We start from the raw sequence: 23,827 nt of genomic DNA on the forward strand, positions 1-23,827 counted from the left end.
GTTTTCAAGTTATGACCAGCTCCATCTGACATGCTCAGAACATTATAAAAAAAAAAAATTCTAATCTTAGAAATAACCTATAAACTTCAGTGTGTGGCCAATATATGTTGCCTCAGGTTTCTGGGGTGAAGCAGTCACAGGGATAGGTCAGCATCCATTCAAGCACTTCCAATAACATTTTCATTGTCTTCTCCATTAGTACCAAGGGTTGTGTATATAGGCAGGCCCTGCATAGAGAAAGCTGAGACACATAGTAGGAGGAAAGCTGGTTAGAGGTACTTAAACCAGTGCGTACTAGAGGTGCTCAGGTCAGTGCTTACTGGAGGGTGATGAGAGCTGTTCAAGTCAGCAGTAAATAGCTATTTGGTACAAGGGTTACAGCTGGAGGTCAACTGGAGAGATGTAATTGCGTCCATACATGCTGCGCTTGGTGGGTTGATAAAGGTAAAACATGTGGGGTTACAAAACTATCTGAGTTCTGCTTGGTGGGCAGCTTGTGATGATCCCTGAGAACAGTTCTGCTGACTCAGAAGACGTGGAGCCTGGCCTAAGCCTAAGCCTGGCCTTGAATACTGCAAGCACTAGCTACTAATTGCTGGGTCCTCTACCCCACTGTGGGTGCCAGGAAGAAGACAGCAAGAGAGGCTACCTGCAGAGCAGCACCTTCTGGCAATTGAAACAGCAGCACTGCTTCTGCATTCCTCCTGCTTGAGTACTGCCTCAGCCTGGCTGCAGGAGCTCATGATTCGGCTGCTCACTGCAGGCTTTCACAGATCAGGCCTGTTGTATTCTCTCACTGTGTCTAACAGGAACTAATGCCTGAAGCCACATTGGTCTTGAGAACAGAGATGAGCCAGAGTTGCAATAAGCACAGCCTTTTTCCAAAAGCAGGATGTCTTAACATGAGGCTTGTTTCAGAACCAGCTGCATTGCATTGGCTTCCTGGAAGAAGTGTTTTGAAAGGTTTTTGACCTTTGTTTCCTATTTGGGGACAAAAGTGTTTCAATCATATCATCCAACACCTAAACATGAACAGATTCCCACTCCCAAGTTTGAGAGCCAGAAGTATCATTTTGAAATAGCAAGCAGCTATCTTTGAGACAAGGCAAAATGACATGAGTTGCCAATGAATAGCCAACATCACCAACAGAATACTCACTTGTCCATAAAGCTTTAAATTTTAAATTACAAGATAAGTCTTTGCCTTGGCGATGCTCTGAGAGACTCTAGATATGCTTCTGACTCCCACTGTTGTCCTACTGCTGGAAATGTAAAAGCCCGGAGCTAACAGCCAACCTGAGCTCAAGTGCTCTTTTTTAACATCTTCGTGCTGAAAGTCTCTGCTGTTGGCCTGCTGTAGGTTGATTACAAGTGCCCTCACAATGATTATTAATGTTATGGCGGATCAAATTTATTTGCATGAAAGTTCTGTCAAGGTTAAACACACCAGGGATGAGTTTGAATGGGTATGTTTAAAATGGACACACAAAGGAATTTGGAGGTGCCAGTTCCATATGCCCTTCTTACCCCATAAAAACAGCATCTGCAAGAAAGTGGTCATAGATTATATAAGAGATGTCCTCTGAGAAATGACCTTTCTACCTCTGTTTTTGATACTGAGACAACTTCACTCATGTATTTTATGTTCCAACAAAAACATAAATTCTGGATGAAGAAGAGTCACAACTTCCCTCTGATGATCCTCCCTGCTGTCCTAGGGCTACATAAACAAAAAGAGGAAGGAATGACAGAAAGCCTCCTTGAGGACATCCTTCAGAAGGGTAAAGATGAGTTAATTAAAGATAAATGTACCAAAGTTTTCTAGAGCTGAGAGAGTTTGGCACCTTGGGAACTCTTGGAGAGGTGTCAGATGCTCAGGATTAAGATTGGTATGTAAAAAGGAGCCAGGAGGGCCTGGAGACAAAGAAATGCACATTAAGACAGGCAGAAAGATGCTCTTCCTAGTTCTGGTATTTGTTTTGTTGGGCACCACTCATTGAAAGAAGGCAAATAATTTACTGAGTACATAGAAGGATTTAGTGGGTCTGAGGTGCTGATTCCTCAAGCCCAGACACTTCACATGCCCAGTCCTGCGAAAGAGACAGAAAGTCCCACTCAGTGTATTTAACCCTCAGGATCTCTTAACAAACAGCAGTGACATGCTTCTGGAGACAACCTGCACAATCCCATCAACTGGGCAGGGGAGACAGGGAAAAATTCACTTGGAGAGCATCAAAGTGTGTGGACAGTCCCCACACATTTTGGAGGAGCTGGTTCTTTGACATCTAGCTGTTGCTCAGTTAGATGGGTCATAGAAACAGCTCTTAATTCCCCCCAGACAGAAGATTAGGATACCAAGCAAGCGCTTTCAGAAAGATTCAGGGCCTTGCACTAATTCAGTTTCTGCTGTTTATTCTGCACAGAGATCTCATGCAAAACACTCTGCCTTCAGTGTGATACAGCAATATGAGTTCAGTCACATGAACTCACTCATAATCTGACCTGGCAAAAAGGGCAATTAAATTGCTCAAAACCAAAGAATTGTAAAAGTTAAGGGAAAATCCTCATATAGTTGATTTAATTAATATTGTTTACACAGATTTCTAGAGATGGCTTAGCTACATGAAGTACAAATAACCAAATAATTTATATGACAGTAGAACCCACACTTTCACTTGTCGTGGTTTAACCCCAGCCAGCAACTAAGCACCACGCAGCCGCTCACTCACTCCCTCCCCCATCCAGTGGGATGGGGGAGAAAATCGGGAAAAGAAGTAAAACTCGTGGGTTGAGATAAGAACGGTTTAATAGAACAGAAAAGAAGAAACTAATAATGATAATGATAACACTAATAAAATGACAACAGTAGTAATAAAAGGATTGAAATGTACAAATGATGCGCAGGGCAATTGCTCACCACCCGCCAACCGACACCCAGCCAGTCCCCGAGCGGTGATTCCCTGCCCCCCACTTCCCAGTTCCTAAACTAGATGGGACGTCCCATGGTATGGAATACACTGTTGGCCAGTTTGGGTCAGGTGCCCTGGCTGGGCATGAGAAGCTGAAAAATCCTTGACTATAGTCTAAACACTACTGAGCAACAACTGAAAACATCAGTGTTATCAACATTCTTCACATACTGAACTCAAAACATAGCACTGTACCAGCTACTAGGAAGACAGTTAACTCTATCGCAGCTGAAACCAGGACATCACTGAATCACCTATGCAGGGAATATAGATCAATTCTCTCCTCATAACAAAATAAACCTGACACTGCTCTCATCCATGCAGAAATAGCAAAGCAGGAATTGTGAATTTCTCTGTAAACTGAAAATCAAACTAAATCAGCAGAAACATTTTGTTACAGCACATCCAATACATATGTTATAGATCTTACAAGAATGAGGATTCACTTTCGTATTCATACTTGGCATTTGTTTACTAAGTCTTTGAAATTCCTCAGAATCTGATGAAGCATGGGCTGGAAAAATGGATTGTGAGGTGGACTGAAAACTTGCTGAACCGTCAGGCCCAAAGGGTTGTGATCAATGGCACAAAGTCCAGCTGGAAGCCTGTCACTAATGGCGTATGCCAGGGGTTGATACTGGGCCCAATAGTATTTAGTATCTTCATTAATGGTCTGGACAATGGGACAAAGTGGGGATTGATTGATTAAGGGATGGAAGCACCTGTCATACAAGAAGAGGTTGAGAGAGGTAGAATTGTTCAGCCTGGAGAAAGGAAGGCTCAGGGGGGATCTTACTAATGTGTATAAATACCTGATGGGAGGAAGTACAGAAGACAGAACCAGATTCTTCTCAGTGGTATCCAGTGACAGGACAGGAGGCAATGGGCACACATTGAAACACAGGAAATGCCATTTAAACTTAAGAAAATAAAGGTTTAGTGTGACTGTGGCCAAACACTGGAACAAGTTTTTAGAGTGGTTATGGAGCGTCCATCCTTGGAGATAATTCACAAACATGACTGGACATGGTCCTGAACAACCTGCTCAAGTTGACCCTGTTCTAAGCAGGGAGCTTGGACTAGATGACCTCCAGAGGTCCCTTCCAACCTTGTGAATCTCCACTGGACTTTAGACTCCTACCTCAAGATCTATTGCTTTCTGTAGGTAGTAAGCTCCATGATGTGGCCTAAGGAGAAGAGACACAAGAGATACTTAGAACATAATATTTCATCACAACTTTAATCAATGGCTATGTATTGTTCCATGTATTTGTGTATTCTGACTGATGCCTCCCTATGTATTTTTATATGCATGTAAGCATTCAGCAGTGTTCCAGATTCAATTTTTTAAGCCATCACAACTTTGTACTCACCGAGTAGCAGAACATTAAATACCCATATAATGTTGATATCTAGCTAAGTTTTTGTCAGTTCTGAACTCACTGCACTCTTGAAGGTTATTCAGAAATAGAAAGAGGCAGATACAATAAAGGAACATTTAAATCAGACTGTAGTTTGTAAATTGGGTAGAAATAGCCCTTCAGCTACTTTGACATGTTATTTTGCCACTGTAAATCTAAATAAACCAACATTCTACAGGGACATGGGTTAGTATTTTCACTAACTGATCTCTTCTTTTTTCTTCATTTTCACGTTTCCCATTTCCAGCAAACATAGTACTATTCTAAGCCAAAATGCAGAAAACTCAAGCCACTTACAAGCTAAGTGTCTCCTTAGGCTGCTATCACTGGTCTTTTTGCTAACCACATATTCAAGTACACATTGCCTCAGTGCCTGCCTTTGTGAGATTGGTTTTTATTATCAGTGGACCCAATTCAGTATTTGTTTCTCTTTCAGTCCATAGAATGTAAAAGCCCCAGCAGCACAATGGGGGAGGTGAATAAAAACAGACAGTGGATCTTTACTTGTCATCACAGATATGATCTACCCTCTGGGTAGACCTTTCGTACTTGGAAAAGCCAGATGGAAAGGCTACCTCCATGTTAGTGGAAGTAAAAAAGCCAAATGTCTGGTGACTACAAAGAAAAAGGTTCTTTGAGATGGGTCTTCAAATGAAACATTTCCCTTCTTTGGCTAAACCAGAAGAAATATGCTTAGCTACAAGGTATTCTGCAAAATTCACTCAACGAAGAGAGCAGAGATGGAAGATGTAAGAACTGTACTGGGTCAGACCAAAGGTCAGTCTAGCCTGACAACTTGTCTCCTACACTGCCTAATAGTTACTGAATGTGCAGTCCCAGAACAGACTTAACTCTGGAATGGTTAGCCTGAACAGAGACATCTAAACAATTTCTCTTGAAGTCTGTGCTGCTATAAACAGAGACCAATGACAGATACCTAGGGAAAAGTGTAAGAATAAGGTAGTGCTACATCCTGTGCATGGTCTAACTTTCAAAGTCACCAGCTATGGCTTGTGGAAAATATTCTAGGCTATATTACATACACTGTGACTTTAAAGGCATTAACTGCAAAGACAGGCATTTATGTATTTAAAACAGATCAAACAACAGCTGCAATATCCTCTTCCATTCCAGATCCACTATGATCATAAGCCAAGTAGAGCAAATGACAAGTATGCCATGCTTATACACCTGTAAGGAGTTCCCAGCCTGCAGTGAAAACTGGAAAGCTGTCAACAAGAACACAGTGAGCCCAAACCTATCCCAAAGCCTCAGTAAGAAGTATGAACCTGGGGAATTTGTGCAACTGTAGTTGGTACTGGATAATGTTGTCAGAGACTGGCTGCATGGTCTCCTCCCCTGATGGATGGCACCTCGACTTTGGGAGGGCCACATCATCCCTGCAGAATGGCTATGCAGAACACTCACTGCTCCCTGTCTGCAGCAGCACAGGCAGTGCTTTTGAGCAGTGACTGGGGAGCCAGCTGAGAAGAAAGAAGGCTGAACCACACCTGAAGTGGGATTTCCTCTCCACTAAGCAGCAGTCCACAGAACCCCTCTATTTGACAGGGAGAGGTAGATGGCCATCGTAATCCTCTTTCCATCAGAGGACTCCGCAAGGGAGGGAAAAGCAAACTGGCCAGCCACATATGTCTGTGGATACAATGCAATTCTCTGAGTACTCTGTAGGGTAACTGGAGAACTGACACATACCCATCTGTCCTAATTTTGTGAGAAACAAGATCTGAACTGTGTGGCCCACCAGACCATGGTGGGGAGCAGGCCCAAGAGGTAAGCCTGAATTTGCAACCAGAGAGATCTTGGAAAGCTCCTGGAGCAAACACTCCAGAGCCCACTGGAGAACATGCTTTCCTCCATACTCTACCCCAGATGACCCCCAAAGTCAGTGGTAGGGTTGGTAGTGTGTTCTGACATAAAGATCTCTTCAGATCTCTGAAACAGGGCATACTGCTCATGAAAAATGATTCTTCTCCCAGTTTTTTCAAGAATTGAGCCTTCATCTTCTTAAATGTAATATAACACTACTTGTTGGTCAGCCTGCATGAGGCATAGAAATCCTGATTTTGCTGTGGGGTTATCTTTTCACCAGAGAAACTTTCAGACTTCTCACTACAGAGGTCAATGACAAGCACTGTTTCTTTAGAGTCTCAGGTTTTATCTCACTGGATCTTCAGGGAGCCTGAAGGGTTTTATCACAACTGCAAAAGACTGCAGCAGAAAGGACAAATACTTGAATAAGAGAGGCTGCTAGAAGACAGGAGGGGTTCAGCAAGGGTAGATTGCAACAGAAATAGGACAGCTAAAGAAAATAACACATTTCAAGCCAGGAGAAGGATGGAGAAAGGAGCAGCAAATACACAGAGATGAGGGATGGCAGCTAATGGCAAACATGAAAGTGTATACAAAGAAGTACTTCTCACCTCTGTGCCTGGGAATATCCTCCTAGAAGCTATGCTAAGGCACATGGAGGACAGGGAGGTGATTCAAGACAGACAGCATGGCTTCACGAAGAGCGAGTCTTGCCTGATCAACCTAGTGGCCTTCTATGATGGAGTGGCTACATCAGTGGACAAGGGAAGAGCTACAGATGTCATCTATCTGGACTTCTATAAGGCCTTTGACGTGGTCCCCCACAACAACCTTGTCTCTAAATAGGAGGCATACGGATTTCATGGATGGTACTGTTCGGTGGATGAGGAATTGGTTGGATGGTTGCATCCAGAGGGTAGTGGTCAATGGGTCAATGTCCATATGGAGATCAGTGACAAGTGGTGTCCCTCAGGGGTCTGTATCGGGACCAATACTGTTTGATATCTTCATCAAAGACACAGACAGCAGGGTCAAGTGCACCCTCAGCAAGTTTGCAGATGACACCAAGCTGAGTGGTGCGGTTGACATGCCTGAGGTACCTGGACAAGCTCGAGAACTGGGCCCATGTGAACATCATAAGGTTCAACAAGGCCAAGCGCAAGGTCCTGCACCTGGGTAGGGGCAACCCCCAGTATCAATACAGGCTGGGGGATGAAGGGATTGAGAGCAGCCGAGAAGGAGGACTTGAAGGTACTGGTGGATGAAAAGCTGGACATGAGCCGACAATGTGCACTTGCAGCCCAGAAAGCCAATGGTATCCTGGGCTGCATAAAAAGAAGTGTGACCAGCAGGCTGAGGAAGGTGATTCTGCCCCTCTACTCCGCTCTGGTGAGATCCCGCCTGGAGTACTGCCTCCAGCTCAGGAGTCCTCAGCACAAGAAAGAAATGGACCTGTTGAAGTGGGTCCAGAGGAGGGCCACAAAAATTATCAGAGGAATGGAACACCTCCCCTATGAGGACAGGCTGAGAGAGTTGGGAATGTTCAACCTGGAGAAGACAAGGCTCCGGGGAGACCTTATTGTGGCCTTTCAATATTTAAAGGGGGTTTATAAGAAAGATGGGGACAGACTTTTTAGTAGGGCCTGTTGCAATAGGACAAGGGGTAATGGTTTTAAAAAAAGGGTAGATTTAGACTAGAGTAAGGAAGAAATTTTTTACAATGAGGGTGGTGAAACACAAACAGGTTGCCCAGAGAGGTGGTAGATGCCCCATCCCTGGAAACGTTCAAGGTCAGGTTGGATGGGGCTCTGAGCAACCTGATCTAGTTGAAGATGTCCCTGCTCATTGCAGGGGTGTTGGACTAGATGACCTCTCAAGGTCCCTTCCAACCCAAACTATTCTATGCTTCCATGTTGCAAGTGTTCTCCATAGTTTGAGAGCCTTCTAGTGGTACAGGATTGTTCACGACACACTGGAGGGCTTTGCAGCAGTGAGAACGAATCTTCACTTCAGACTTTTGTGGCTCCTTCTGCATTGGATGCATCTGGTCCATACCTGGAATGAGAGCTTCTGGTTCCATTTTTTCCAAAGGATTTCATACGTGGTTCACACATACCAGAATCACCCTGTAAGATCAACCAGCATGCAGTAAATGAGGGCAACCAGATCTGCTTTAAAAGCACACTACTGCTCAGAAACAAAGCACTAAAGTAGATGCAGTCAATGTTTGTTTAAGGCCACTGTCTCTATCTCTGCAATCATTTGTGGATCAAGTCTCAATGAGAGTGAAGACTGAATATCCATCTTTGAAGCATTCTGAAGCTCTACTCCCCTAGGACAATCCAGTTCACAAATATCAGGACAAGGAACTTGGAGAGTTCACAGTGTTCTTCCTACAGTATCTGCCTGGAAAACAGACTTCAGGAGATCAGGCGATTGCTGCATGACCTTCCAGGAAATGTGATTGCCCTTTGAAATGCCTTGTCTATCACAGGAATCACATTAACAATACCGACACACTTGTCTATCCTTTAAAAAACAAGTTTTCCAACAAGGAAGATAACAAAATAAAAACAGTAAAAGCTAAAAAAACAACCAAAACCCACAACCACCAAGGAATTATTAGCCTATTAGCTCTGTCTATGCTACATAGATACCAGTGAGGAATTTTATTAACACTATCTATGCTACATGGAAGGTGCTCAAGTAGCAGCGTATTTACTGTATGTGAAAAACTGCTCAAATCAATGGATGTTTCCATTTTCACTTCAATCAAAAATTTCCTTGTGTAGTGTCACTTCATAAAACCAAAATCCTAGAAAGACTGTATTTAAAAGATGCATAAATGTGTCACCTCATGGAATTTGAGATATTTTATAGTTATTTTGTTGTTACAAAATTTTGATTTTTATGCTAATATTTATAAATATTAAAACGTGATTCTTTTTCACCAGTGTGACTAAGAAATAAGTGTTTTGTTGTCAAAAGCCCAGGATTGGGGGTTTCCTCAAAATTTCTACTGTGCACAAGGAACCAAGACCCAACAACATAACAGGAAAAACACAGCTGAATGAATACTCCAAGTGCAGAGCTTCTGGCAGGAGGATTACACAGCAGAGGGAGCAGTTGCCCTGTGTTACTTTCCTTCCAGCATTAGCATTGCTGTAGCTGCAAATTATTCCAAGATGAGTTCGTAGATCAGTGTAGTAGTTTTTATTAGACCAAACATGACAGTTGAAAAAAAGCCTTCAAGAACAGAAATCCTTTCTGAGTACAGCTGAGCACATACTGAGAACAAGAACTCCGTAGTTACTTAGATAGGCATTGGTAAAGCATCCAAGAGAAAAAGCAGCTGGTACCTGTGAAGGAGGAATGTTGTGTGCTTCTGTTAAGGGAAAAGAGAGAGATAATTGCTAGTGTGAAACAGCAAGAGTTTGTGGGAAGGAAGCCTATCATTCACTATAAAAACAGTATCTCCGCTGAGTCCACGGTTTATGGTGACAATTTTAGTTCCTAAAATTGTCTGTAAAAAGTGTTTTGAGGACAAGAGATGAGACATCAGGGGTGAACCAACCATGTATGTGTTTGCTCTTCACTAGTTGTCTGAGAGAGTTTATTCTGGTATGTAGTCATTGCTTATTTTGACCTATGAAGTTTCCAGGACACCATCTGGTGCAAAGGATGGACAAGGTTACATTCTTGGCACTGAAAATGCAGCAGCTAGAGATGTGAAAGATTGACTCTGGGCAGTATCATTCTTACTAAGAGACAGGACAACACTCCAATACAGAATGTATCCAGAAAAGGTGCTGCAGGTTTCATAGCACTGTGTGTATAGAACCTGCAAGAGAAAATGTGCCCCATGCCTTACACAATGAGGGTCACTGCAACACAATACTGTTGTAGCTCACACTATTCCCACATGAATATGGCAAAATCAGCAATAAGTTGAGAGTAGGTGGACACATTCAATAATTTTTATTCATATCTGAAAGCAACATTTGCCTTCATTCCATTTTTTAAATCTTTATTTTTCTAAAAGAGAACAAAATATAGCAAATTTTCTGTTTGCAGTCTTCTGCTTACCAGACTATATAGTCATACATGTTTAGTTAGACCAAGTGTTAGTCTTAGGTATCTTTTCTTTTACACCCTTTAATTCTTACCAATATAATAAAATTAAACATTTCAGCCTTCCCTTCACTATCTAGTCAAATGAGTTACAGGACTTAAAACTGAGAAAAGGGTCTGTGCTCAACATGGGTCCCAAAAATAGCTACTCAGTCATCTATGAAAGTAATAACTCATCAATTTATGATTAAAAATAACATCTGGATTATTTTCAATAAACCAAGACAACTTAATCTGTAATAAGCTGCCAGAAGTCAAGAAAAGTAACATGTAAGAACCAGTTTTATGATAACCACACCACCTGAAGGTAACCTCCACCCTTTTTAGAGACCAGTGAGCTGATAGATGTTGACTGCAGCATCAGCTTACTCCAAAGATCCACTTCTTAAGATGGAGGACATCAGTGTCCTGGCCAAAACCAGTGCAAGTGCTTTCACGTGTGGCTGCTACCTGTAACTGCCCTGCAGCTGGCCACATTCTCACCATGGATATCATGTCACACACAGCAAGGGTACTAACTACCAAGAGGTAAAAAATGACTCTACAGATTCAGTATTGAGACAGGCAAGAATCACCACAAAAAGTACAAATGGATGACTGGCCAGCACTGTAACCCAAATGACCAGAAACTCCACATGCAAACAGTGAGGATCTGGCACTTTGTAACAGCTGGTTTCAGGCCAAGTAAAAGCTAGACGTCCATAGGGATGGCTGTGAATTGGCCAGTCTCCATCCACAAAGTCAGAAAGCTGCTGCAATTGAACCCACAAGTGTTCTTGGAATCTGCTTGCTACAGCTTTAAAAAGGTCAAATAGAAGGTGCTCAAAAAAATAGTTATGCTGTGATCACTCTGGCTGCTTTAACTGGGCAGCCAACTCTGCCTTGTGACAGACAGCTGGGAAATGCAGCTAGTGAAAGACTGATTTGTATGAACACTTAAGCATTTGTGTTTCATGCAAGCACATGAATTGTACAACAGGCATTTAAGGGATGGAGCAGCTGCATTACGAGCAGAGATTTCTCTCTTTAATTTGGAGACATGCAGGCTGAGTGGGATACAACTGAGAATTACATCATGAAGGTGATGGAGAAAGTGAGAGCATGACTGTTATTCACCTAAACTTGCAATATTACAATTATGGGCACTCACTCAAACTATGTGCAAGATAGGTTTAAAACAGAAAAAAGCAATAACTTTCCTTTACAAACAGAGCAAGTAGTGAATTTCTGGTCATATGGGACTGAGGAGACCGATAATATCAGCAGGGTAGACAAAAAGAGCAGGGTATACAATCAGGATTAATTTATGGACAGCAGTTCCAAAACAGGTAAGAGAATGGGCACAAGTGTACCTCCTAATAATCCTAATCCTTTGACTGTGGATGCTGGGAAAGAATGAGGGGAATGCACATGAAAGGGTCAGGATTGTGTCCTAGCCCCATGTAGTATTGTCTGCTGTTACTGTCCAGGGCAGAAATACTAGACTAGGTGGGCCATTGGTTTGACACAATAAGGCATTTCTTACACTTTTATGCATGAAGCTGTGGCTGGAGAAAGGAGGCCTGACTCACTGCAGGAAAAGAAGCTGGTGTGGCTTCATCTGTAATTGCTGTCATATCACAAACCATAATTGAAAAATACGTGCAGAAGTTATAATGCAATAGACATACATTTTGAAGAAGTTCTTCTACCTGTTAGAGCACGGAAGCTAAATTCAGAATGGTTTCTGTCATATCCCAGTAGCTGTAACCACTGAAGTTTGAGAAAAATTCCTTTGCTGTTTTCCCCTACATAGAGCTCCTGTTCATAACACTCCCCACTCCAGAAGAACTCAGTGATGGCACTGGGCTTTGTCCCTGATGTAGTATGGACTTCTCCACAAAACATCCATCCAAACAAGCTCACCTTACAGCTTCATAAAGGAGGTAGCTAGCAATGACAAACCTGTCCTTTTCTCACAGTATGAGAGCACAGAGTTTTAAAGGAAAAAAATCTGTCATTTGCTACCATTCAAACAGATGCTGACTTCCTGTGAGCACAAGAGATTTCACCTGTTTCCTTCCTTCTTTCAGACCCTGCAGCTGTGATGGATGTGTTACTAACACACACAGCACATGTGCCACACATCCCTTTATCTTCCTCTCTCCATTTCTGTACCCCTGAAGAACTGAAAGGAAACAAAGCTGGGCAGAATCATCTGGATGTATCCAAGGCCCAATCAAAGACTCATGAGACCCGACAGATTGACACAGCTACTGCTCCTCCCTGGTATTAAATGCCACCTCTTTTCCTAGAATTTTCCATAGCTACATATGTATTTATATACTATACATCCCAAAAGCCTTCTGGAGCACAGAATTTGCCATATTATTTTAATTACTGGCTCAACTGCAGTGGCCACTAATCTAAGTTGACCCAAAAACTTACCCAACTTCATACTACAATGAATGGGCAGGGGGATTTCTGAATATGCTTGTGACTTCCCAGGAAGCCAGATAAGAGAGATTAATCTAATTTCAGTGGATCTTGCTCCTTTCTCAAGTCTGAGGAAATGTCTGTTTCCATTCTCTCCGAAGCCTGCCAGGCCAGTGGGAAGACACAACATTTTTCACTAGTGAGATCTAAAAAATACGACCATACACTAGCTCATTTCTTGGACATTCCAAATTAAACCTGAAATCATAGTGTTGTATAACACAAGAAGCCAAGCACTGCCCTGGAGTGACAGAGATTTTATCTAGCTCCTGCTTCAATGGGAACCTGACAGATGGAATTTGTTCATAAGGATTTGATAGCAAGATTAGTTAACACTGGTCCAGTAGCCTAGAAAATGAGTCCTTGGAAATTACAACAGAAAAGAACTTATTAAAACCACCCATTTCCTCCACCAGGCATCATACAGGTGTAATACACTCTGTACTCTTAGAATCCATTCAACAAGGTTGCCTGAGCTAGCAGAGACCTGGGCTGGATGATGGAAGTCCAGTCCAGGACTAGAATCCGTCCCAGTGGAAGTAAACAGTGAACAGTGTCTGTCAACTCTTCTAACACTGAGAGCAATAAATGAGAAAGTTACATTCTCAACACAACAAAACAGTTGATCTTTGCCAAGCTCAGTTTCTTTTAAAATAATTTTTCCTTACAACTGAGCTATTCATGAGATGACCTCCCTCCAATACCCTAAAAAGAAATAAATCATAAAACCACATGATCCTAAAGTCATTCTGGTTGTGGGAAATGGATAGTCATGTAAAAATATTCCTAAAAACAATGAAATGGAAAATAGAAAAAAGAAGACATTAGAGTGTGTTGAGAGTAACCAGGCCTTGGCACCAGACATTAAACTCACTCCTTGGCATCAGTTATTAAGCAAGAAAGTTACTGCTTACCAGAGGCTGACAGCACACAGAAGAAGTTGCACTGATCAGAAATTATGTCTAAATTTCAAGTTTTATAAATTCTAAGTGAATCCCAGGCCATTTATTAGGAATTGCTTTACTTTTCACTGTCCTGAGAGAAAAAAATTTAATTATGCACATTTTCATTACTAACCACTAGATGTCACTCCTCCCATTTTGTTCTCATGCCTACGACCCCCCATAACATTTTTACCCGGGAAAAAAACTAAATAATCACTGTACGGAGAAATAGACAAATTATTAAATATGGCACAAAGCTTTCACAAACACAGCCTCTTTGTAAGCCTGAAGTAAAAAAAAAATAAAAATCTAGCTTTCAAATACTCACAGGTCAACCTGAGACTTAGATTCAGCACCACTTCAGTTGGAGAGGGCGAAAAATATAATCTCCATAGTTCTAAGTACAGACTTATTAACTGTCCAACTAATTTTCAATTCTAACACTAACAAAGTGAACAATTTGGGGTGGAAAGCAACACCTCTTGAGCCTCTGCAGAGTCCATCGTACTCCCAGAGTGTGAGCCTTGAGCCCTGCAGTATATTCCTTATATGATATTCCCTTGGAAAACTCATCTTTTTAGTCCACAGCCAGCTAAAAAAAAAAAATCAGCTCTTTGTACTACACCTTAACTTCCATGTAAACCCAACCCTACCTCCAAAATCTGCAGTAACAAATTCTCTCCTCTGTATGAATAGATGGCGCTGTGTGGCATCAAGCACATTCAATACACCACCTACAAAAAAAAAAGTAATGCATTGTCCTGGTTTCAGCTGGGATGTAGTTAACTGTCTTACTAGTAGCTGGTACAGTGCTGTTTTGAGTTCAGTATGTGAAGAATGTTGATAACACTGATGTTTTCAGTTGTTGCTCAGTAGTGTTTAGACTAGAGTCAAGGATTTTTCAGCTTCTCATGCCCAGCCAGGGCACCTGACCCAAACTGGCCAACAGTGTATTCCATACCATGGGACGTCCCATCTAGTTTAGGAACTGGGAGGTGGGGGGGTAGGGAATCGCCGCTCGGGGACTGGTTGGGTGTCGGTCGGCGGGGGGTGAGCAATTGCCCTGCGCATCATTTGTACATTTCAATCCTTTTATTACTACTGTTGTCATTTTATTAGTGATATCATTATCATTATTAGTTTCTTCTTTTCTGTTCTATTAAATCGTTCTTATCTCAACCCAGGAGTTTTACTTCTTTTCCTGATTTTCTCCCCCATCCCACTGGATGGGGGGGGAGTGAGTGAGTGGCTGCGTGGTGCTTAGTTGCTGGCTGGGGTTAAACCACGACATGCATTAATGAATGCAAAAGTATCATTACTAGAAGATTAGCAAGTTTCAGCAAACCAGGGTGATAGTGAAGAACTGCACTGTAAAATTCTTTAAGGATAGGGCTGGATTTGTTATGATTTGGCTGGGATTCTCTCCAGAATACTTCCTGTGCATTGTTTTCTGGTCCTTGTTTGGCATCCTAATGTGCCAGCTTTCTTCTAAGCAAGGAGACCTACACAGAAAGGAAGCCGAGCGGACAGACTGAGACATTGGTAAAATAAAAGCAGAGCTTTATTCTAGACCACTTTCATATTGGAACGGGCATTTTCTTTTCTTAAAGGCCTATATGTTTTATTTCTGGGAAATACACTGGAGAAAGAAGCCAAGAATAAAGGTCTCACTCACAAATCACCTTGTCTGAGCATCTCCAGCTTGAACAGTTAATTCTGTGGCTCTGCGTCAACCTGGTTAAATTTAGGTCTTCAAAACTCAGTATTTTCTAACAAACAGGAAGTGCACAAACACTCTTGAACTCAAGCAAAGCGCAAACTAGGACACTAGTGCAGCCTCTCTGGTCCTTTTCTTATGCAATGTATAACTCAAAAGTTTGCAGAGGCTTAGTTTGGAGAAGGAAATGATGCCAACTACTACAATACTTTTCAAAAAGTATTGTTCTCTCCACAAGCTTTTCCACTTTTCAGTCAGAGAATTGCTCCCCTCTCATGTGAATTTTAATGGAACATAATTTTAAAAATTGCATTTGGAGTTTTTTGGCCATTCTCTACATTTAGTGTTGATATTACTGCTAAGGCAAAGGGTGGGATTTGGCATCAGGAACACACTGCAGCTGCACCCACTAACACTCCAGTTTCCTCACACTTGCCATGCTTTCAAAGATGGCATAGAACACTACAGACTAATGCATTGTGCAAACAAGAAAATGGTTCCACACTGCAGAGAGCACAAAAAAATACCACCATCTTCACATTGTTGTCAGCTATTAAGTTGGGCACAATAGGACTATGAATTAGTAAACAGGGAAAGGCGGAGACAGAATCAAGAACCAGGAGATTAACACTAACAAAAAGAATGTACTATTTCCTTACTAGAGATAAACCCATTTTTTAATGAAACATTTTATTAATATTCTTCTAATACATTCCTCAATGTATAACAATTCCTTTCAGTCTATGACAAAATAAGGCAAATCGATGCATTCCTACTCCAACTTCAATAAAGAAAAGCAAGATGGAAGTTTGATGCATCAAAATCTTATTTGCACTTCCAACAGTGAAAACCAAACTAAGCATTTCCTTAGCATAATTAATCCCATTCCAACCAATTCTCTCCAGCCCTCCAAACCTATATTGTTATAGGAATTAACCCACTTTCCAAAAAATATTGAAGAAGTCTTTCCAGATGCACAGAATTTTTACTCACTATTTATGTAGCCTAGAAACAAATTAAAGAAGGTTGGCTTGCTGCTTAGGAGAAAACTCACATTAAGTCCCTGCTCTGCCAGTGTCTTCCCGTGTGATCTTGGACAGGTCATTCAGGACAAGTTTACACCTCACAGCAGAGAATGATACAGAGCTCTCTGAGCTGCGGGTTCCAAGCCAGGAACCACATGTGACACAGCAGTGCTGCACCAGTATGAACCAGAGTCAATGCTGGTACATTCAGGTGTCATTGCGTGGAGGTGGTTCTAAACCAGTTACCTGGCTCACTCCACTGAGCATACTGCTCGAGGTCAGTGATCACACAGTCTTTTCACCTACACTAAAAGCACATGCTTAAGTTGTCTCATTTCTCCTTTTGCAGAATGGAAAGAGTAGAACTGTCACGTTTTGCAAGGATGCTGCAGGCTTACAAACAAGAAAACTGGAGAAGCACAGACAGAACAGAGTACCAGAGAGGAAGTAAGGCAGCACAGATCTCTAAAAGCCACGCAGCACTTGAAAGTTGCTTTGCTGCAATAACTTTATCCCAGGCTTCAGGAAAAAAAAAAATCTATTACCACTAAGTGACAAAGTTAAAACTGGAAACACTAAGGACCAAGCTGCAAACAAAAAATGTTCAGGACCAATTTGACTGAGAAAATAATCAAACATTTCTTGAGGAAATACCTTTGCTCTTGGAAAATGCCAGTGTATTGAAATTTCTTGAAGAAAAATAAATTTCTGCTAAGAAAGGTTACTCAGGTTCAAGGAGGATTTTCTGATCAAACCAAAAGGGAGAGGTGTCAATTCCATAACATACTGACTATCTGCAGAGTCAATGGTAAGACAGACTTAAGTTCAAATCACATACATGACGAGACTTGGCACGGGGAATTGAACCTAAAGCTCCATGTAAGTTCCTGACGTGGCTAGTTTGGGAGTAGTGACTTTTGTATGTATAATTGAATGCTCACTCCAACCCATATAAAAAAAGACTCACATTATAGCCCAAGGTCAGCATACCCATTTGTATGCAAGAAATCTATGTTTAAATTTCTATTTCACACAAAGCATTGCCAGGATTTGAAAGCAGTTCTTCCAAAAACCTAAACAAATACCCTGCGTGTTGTTGTATTCATTATTCTGGTTCCAGTTAAATCTTTCAGAAGTGTCTGTTCTGTACCAGTGTAGAACAGGAAAAAGGTTTTATGGGATAGAAGCCTGTTTCCTCTCCACCTCTAGAAAAAATATCAGATGGACAGAAAGGAAATTAAGAATTTGATGATAAAAGAACCTTCTAGCTTTATCCAAAACCTCACTGGAGAAGATAATTAACTTTAAAATCAGGTGAACTTATTTTCAATTTATGTTCCACCATTTTTTTGCTAGTGTAACTTCAGGTTTTAACTGAGCTATATCTGTTTAGCACTCATATAGAAGAAAGTTCTTTTAACTCTTTTATGACTCCTAAAACTGGAATTTTCCACTCTCTTCAGGAAACAAAGCCCCTTTTCCTTCCCAGCTAAGTAGAATACTTCATACCTGTTAGCTGTTCAACTTCCTTTCACTGAAGTTTGATGTGAAACTATCAGCCTATGGTCTTTCTCTGAAGGAGATAGCGGAACTTCAGAAAGCATTTCTACTTACAGTTCTTTCACTTAACACCCATGTATCACGGTGCTTTTTCTGTTCCCTATTTGGATGAACAAATCTTCAGATACCAGTTCTGCACACAACCCAAAACTCTAGCTTTTGGTCTCACACCCTGCCTCTAAGCTGGGGTGGCACAGAGCATGCAAGACGATAGGCTGTTTGCTTCCTTTCCCAACCCTGAAACTCCACACCCAAGCCCTCTCCAAGTCCCTGTCATCAAGCAGAGTTATTATTAAGAACAAATTAGAAACTCCAAACAAAACAGTCCAGTTGTAAAGTTCTGATCACCATCTATAGTCCTCTCCTCGTTTCAGCAAGTCCTAACCTTTCAGCCTTCTTGAGTCCCAGTGTGTGAATCTCCATGTGTTGGATGATGCATGGCTGGTGTATTGACCGTGTGACAGACAGGACGGAGAATGACATGCCACGATGTGCTGGGTTATGTGACAGCTCAACAGGTCAATGATAAAGGAAGATAAATGCAGACGTTTCACAAATATTTGCAGATATTTGATAACTTGATTGGATCTAAGTGTCCTCTCTCTTAGGTCTGACCTTCACAGGAAAAGTAATCATTATGACTGCACCTGAATAGGAAAATGTGTGGAGTCATTATATCAGTCTCTGATGAAGTCATTCTTAGCTGCCCACAGAATAGGTCTATTCTGGCACTGCTATGCCAGTCAATCTTCCAGGCAGACTAAAGATTACATCAGCTTTGCAATCAAATAACAGAAGCTTTGCTGTTATCTTCAGAGATACTCCCGATTAGAGCCAAGGCAAGAGCAGAATTAGGGGCAAAGGCAGAATTCCTGCTCTGGGCAAAGATCTACTGCAGCATACGCATACTGCTCAGCAGTATACTGATCTCATCAGGGTTTTCTGCACAGCAGAGGATTTCATTGTACATAAAGACATTTTTATGAACAGGCTAAAGGCAGCACAGTTGTGAGCTGGAGAAAACTAAACACAGATAAAGGAAACACCACACAAACAAAAAACACCACTTAAAACATGAGTTTCAACACTCTAACTGAAAGCAGCTTTAAAAAAAACAAAAAAAAAAACAAAAACAAAAAACAACAAGCCAAACACTTTAAAAAGGTAGTTCACATAATGTGTAAAAAAGATATTACAAAGAAAACTTCCATTAAGCCACTCTGCTCTGCTGTTCCATCCTGATGCACGCTATTTCACTCATTTAAGTGCAGTAACTGGAATCCAAGAGGCTGTTTGTACGAGCAAGGGTCATTCATGGAAGCAAGCTGACCTTACTTCAACATCAAGAGAGCCCTTCAAATTGGCAAAAACTCACCCCACCTTCAGTGGTCAATACCTTAGGCTACTGATTTTCAGGCACAGAAGAAAGGGCCATAAGGGATTTTAACAGGTCATATAGGTTCTCTCCCCACCTCCCAAAGGCAGGATCAACTCTAAATCATAGAATTATTTAGTTTGGAAAAGACCCTTAAGATTATCGAGTCCAACTGTAATAATTCCTGACTGATGGCTGACGAACAATACTTGAAACTTTTCAATTCTATCAACTCCATATTTTGCTGAGGCCATTTCTTGCAGTCTTTCACTGTCCTTATGGAAAGTTTTTTCTAATGTATAACCTGAATCTCTCATTACATTTCAAACATGTATTAGTTCTTGTCCTATATACCCTAGAAGCATAAGACATGGCTTTTTTCAGGGACCTTTTATACATCTAAAGACTGTACCCTCTCAGGGTTCTCTTCCCCTAGACTTAACAAATTCAGCTCCGGCACTTATTCCACAAAAAAAGCCAAGGTTCATGTAAATACGTTCATAGAACATAAGTACTGTGAATCCAAATTAACACCATATCTCATGTAATGATTTTGCATAGAGAATTTGCAACTAAAAAACTATACAGGTTTTGCCCCCATCCCTTCAGTGAGCACAGCAGCTCTGCTAACCTGTCAGGTCAAGGCCATCCTGGACTCCACCATGACATCCCTCCCAGCCCATTCCTCTCTGCAGTGAGACTCAGCTAGACACTGTAGGGCCCAAGCACAGTCAGGCAGCTGCAGACTTCGCTTCCTGCCCTTCAGCTCCTCACCTCTTCTCATAACTACCACCAGTAGACTCAAGCCTGGATGAAAATATGTGAACCTGCAGGAAGTTTCCTACAGGTGCAAAGGAATCTGTGATACATAGGAATACAGCTCTCAGGAGAAGAGCCCTCACAAAGTATGTTGCAAGCTATCCAGCATGATACAAAGGCACTGGGTGACTCAATTGCAAAGTTCTGAAAATCAGGTTAAACAAACTACAGGTACATTTGAAAGAAGCATTCCAAACACACACAAAATTAAATAGAATTAATATGTAAAAAACACTGATGGAAATTCAGTGGGTTTTGATAATAGCTTCAGAGCTAAATAAAGCCTGGGAAATAGATTCAGAAAGATGCTGATTTGTCACGAGGCTTTTCATCGAGCTCTTTCAGGAATACAGACAAGGGAACCCACTCTGAAACAGTTACAAAAAAGGAAGTTAATGGCATAGGCAAGCTTAGGTCACAAAGAGTTAGGCCAAGATGGATAAAGACAGCACAACCCCTGCTCATGCTCTAAGCAACATTTAGTGTTATATAGAATCATAGAATCACTTAGGTTGGAAAAGAACTTTAAGACCATTGAGATCTTAAATGAAGGGTTCCAATTCACACTAAGAAAATGTATGCTAACTAAACTATGGAAATAGTGGCCTAGAATTGCCATTGAGAACTAGAAATCTCTGGTGAGTGTTTTAATTGCTCCTATGCAAGTTCACAAAGACATTGCTTAAAGAACAGTCCAGTGCTTTTGAAGATTTTTTTAAAAACAAAATGACAGAATAGTAATAAATGATCGGCAGAAATTAAAAAGTAAAATATTAATCAAAATGTAAAAGACATTAAAAAACAGAAAGTCACCACTATCACTCAATATCCATGTTTACAAAAACAAATTTTGGATCCCCCTCCAACAGAGACAAAACTCCCAATTCACCCAGAAGAGCAGAGGAGAGAATTTCTTTTTCAAGTGCTCTCTACACCACTTGAATACTTTTATCAAATATTTTATATCTTATGAAATAACTTCTTTATTCAAAGAAGTTCTGACTTAATTTCAATCCTTTATCAATGTTATTTATTCTTTCACTACCAGCAAATCTTAACTCTGTCTTAACAAAACTTCACCCCTTTAAACCATTCTCAGGTGTGATTCACACAGACTGTCTGCACAGTCTTCCTCTACAGAGCATAGGTAAATGAAATTTATATTGTTATTTAAAAAAATTGAATGGTCTTCTGGTCCCTCATCATCCTAGCCACAAGAATCTGCTGCCAGAAATTAGAGGCAGTGTTTAATGTCCATTACACAGCTTGCGCCACTGGTAACAACATTTGTGGATGAGGAAACGCTAGCTGTGTGGAAGAGGCAGCGAAGTCTCTGTCCTCTGTTGTCACCTTAGTTACGTTCAGTCCCCACTGCAGGGACTCACTCAGCATGGCTGTGCTTTACTCTTTCCACCTAAACAAAGTGTAGTACCATGTTATTACCTTAAAATACTGATCCCCTACTGCTGCCAAATTATTTAAAGTGATGGCCAGAAGGGAGGGACACTGCCTAATAATTAACTAATAGAAACTGAAGCAAAAATCCCCTGACAAGCCTTATTCTGAGGCCTACTGATGATTATCAGCTACATTTTCTCCAACCGGTATTTCAGAATATATTTTAAGGCATTAAAGTTACAAGGATTGTATTTCACTTCTACTACAACACATTATTTTCATTTTTAGGAAATAATAATTCTTAATGTGCCAAAAATGCCAAATAATCTTTACAGAATCTCTGGCTGCAGGTCAGGGTTATTAGCATTTCCCTCTTACAGATGGAAAAGCTGAGGGATAGAAGGCAATGTGAATTATCAGCCATGAATTAGTGCTGGAGCTCAAAATCAAAACCAGGATCCTTGCTTCTACGGACAGCTGTGCTCAGTGTCAGCTAGGGGAGGCAATACAGCTCTAAAAGAAGCATTTAAAGCCTTTGCGCCCCCTCCTTTCCCCAGTGCTGTTACTGGAAATATACCTGACACTCAACCAAAATGCAGATGATGTCCCACAATATGCCTGTGCGCTGCCATCGCATGACTGGCACACTTCCAGGCCTGTGTCCGTAGAGGAACTGGGGACCACTGGGGAAGAAAGGACCAAGGACATGGGAAGGTATGAACTATTCTTACAAAATGCGTCCACTCAGGGGGCTATAGACCAATTCCTGCCACAGGCTTTGCCACCTCTTTAGATATAAGGAGTCAACCTCTGCCAGTTTCCACTTGCTCACACGTAAAAGGCAAAGACAACCATAAGAACACTAAAAACCTTACTGAAGTGATAAATCAGCACTGCTCAAGGTCCCCATTCAAGAGAAAATCCTTATTCAGTGAAGAAGTATATGTTTAAGTATTACAGAAGTCCATGTAGGCTGCATGAAGCAGTGCTGGTGATTTGTTTGGAAGGCAGAAGGAAGAAGCAGGGATATGCATTCAGCTTAATTTTCCTGAAAGGAAATCAAGCTTTCAACAATTTGGGCAATGTTGAGTTCAACAGAGACGCTGTGTTCAAGTATTTTGCCCTCAGAAATGATCTTGTGTAAACATCTGCCCACAGACAATTACAAGACAGTGGCATTTCTCATGGAAATCTTCTCCCAGACTCAGTAAAGGTTATACCCAGTTCTCAGGACACATCAAATTCCATGGCAACCAGACCCAGGATGTGTTTCACTCATTCCCCTCACTGATGCTGAACAACAGCCCTTTGTTTGGAGTACTAAACGCAAGCATTTAGAGATGCCCTTCAGAAGGTTCCTCAACAGCTGACCTGTTAAATTGTACGCAGTTCTTTACCTGGTGCTTAAGTTACAGAACACTTTTTTCTTATACTAGAGCTTTCAAAATGGATTAATATTACAGGGTGGTGAGAAAACACAGTCAGCAGGCTTGTCCACAGCAGGATATAGCCTGGTTCTTATGGATGAGGACACAACCGTTGTGCCAGGAACACACTGGAGAACAGGCTTCCACATCTCCTGCGTTGCTTGGAGAACCTCCTATCACAGCTGCACACTTCACAGTACTACAGGAGAGCTGAAATGGAGAACCAGACCACGAAACCAGAGCAAAGCTCTCAGCCTTTCACTTGTGGTGCATCTCCAGACCTCAAATAAAGATGCATTTTGTCTCTTTCCAGGCAGAAGAGCCCCGCTGAGCCCCTCCCGTGAGGGACACACTACATGTGGCACACCCCGGATCAGCCATGCAGTTCCCACCTGAGGAAAGTCCATCCTCCATGACCACCTTGTACCACTTCGAAAGTCAAAACAGGAGCACCCCAGTTACCTTCTCCGTGACTCGCTGCCTTTTACCTGGGAATTTTACCCCAGCTCCTCTGTCTCTCAAAGCTACCGCTGCTTGGAAACCTGCCCCCACTTCCAGCGGGGCCACCTCCCCAGACCCTCCAGCCGCCCAACCCCGGCCCTGTTCACCCACCTAAACCCCCAGCGAAGACCACTCGCAGCCGCGTGCTAACGGCCCCGCGCCCGGCCGCGAGCTGCCCCTCTAGGCGACCGTTAAACGGTCGCTTCGTGGCCCCGCCCCTCGTGGCCCCGCCCCC

Source organism: Haliaeetus leucocephalus, unplaced genomic scaffold, assembly GCF_000737465.1.
Source record: "Haliaeetus leucocephalus isolate CR32 unplaced genomic scaffold, Haliaeetus_leucocephalus-4.0 Scaffold932, whole genome shotgun sequence".
Lineage (NCBI taxonomy): Eukaryota > Metazoa > Chordata > Aves > Accipitriformes > Accipitridae > Haliaeetus > Haliaeetus leucocephalus.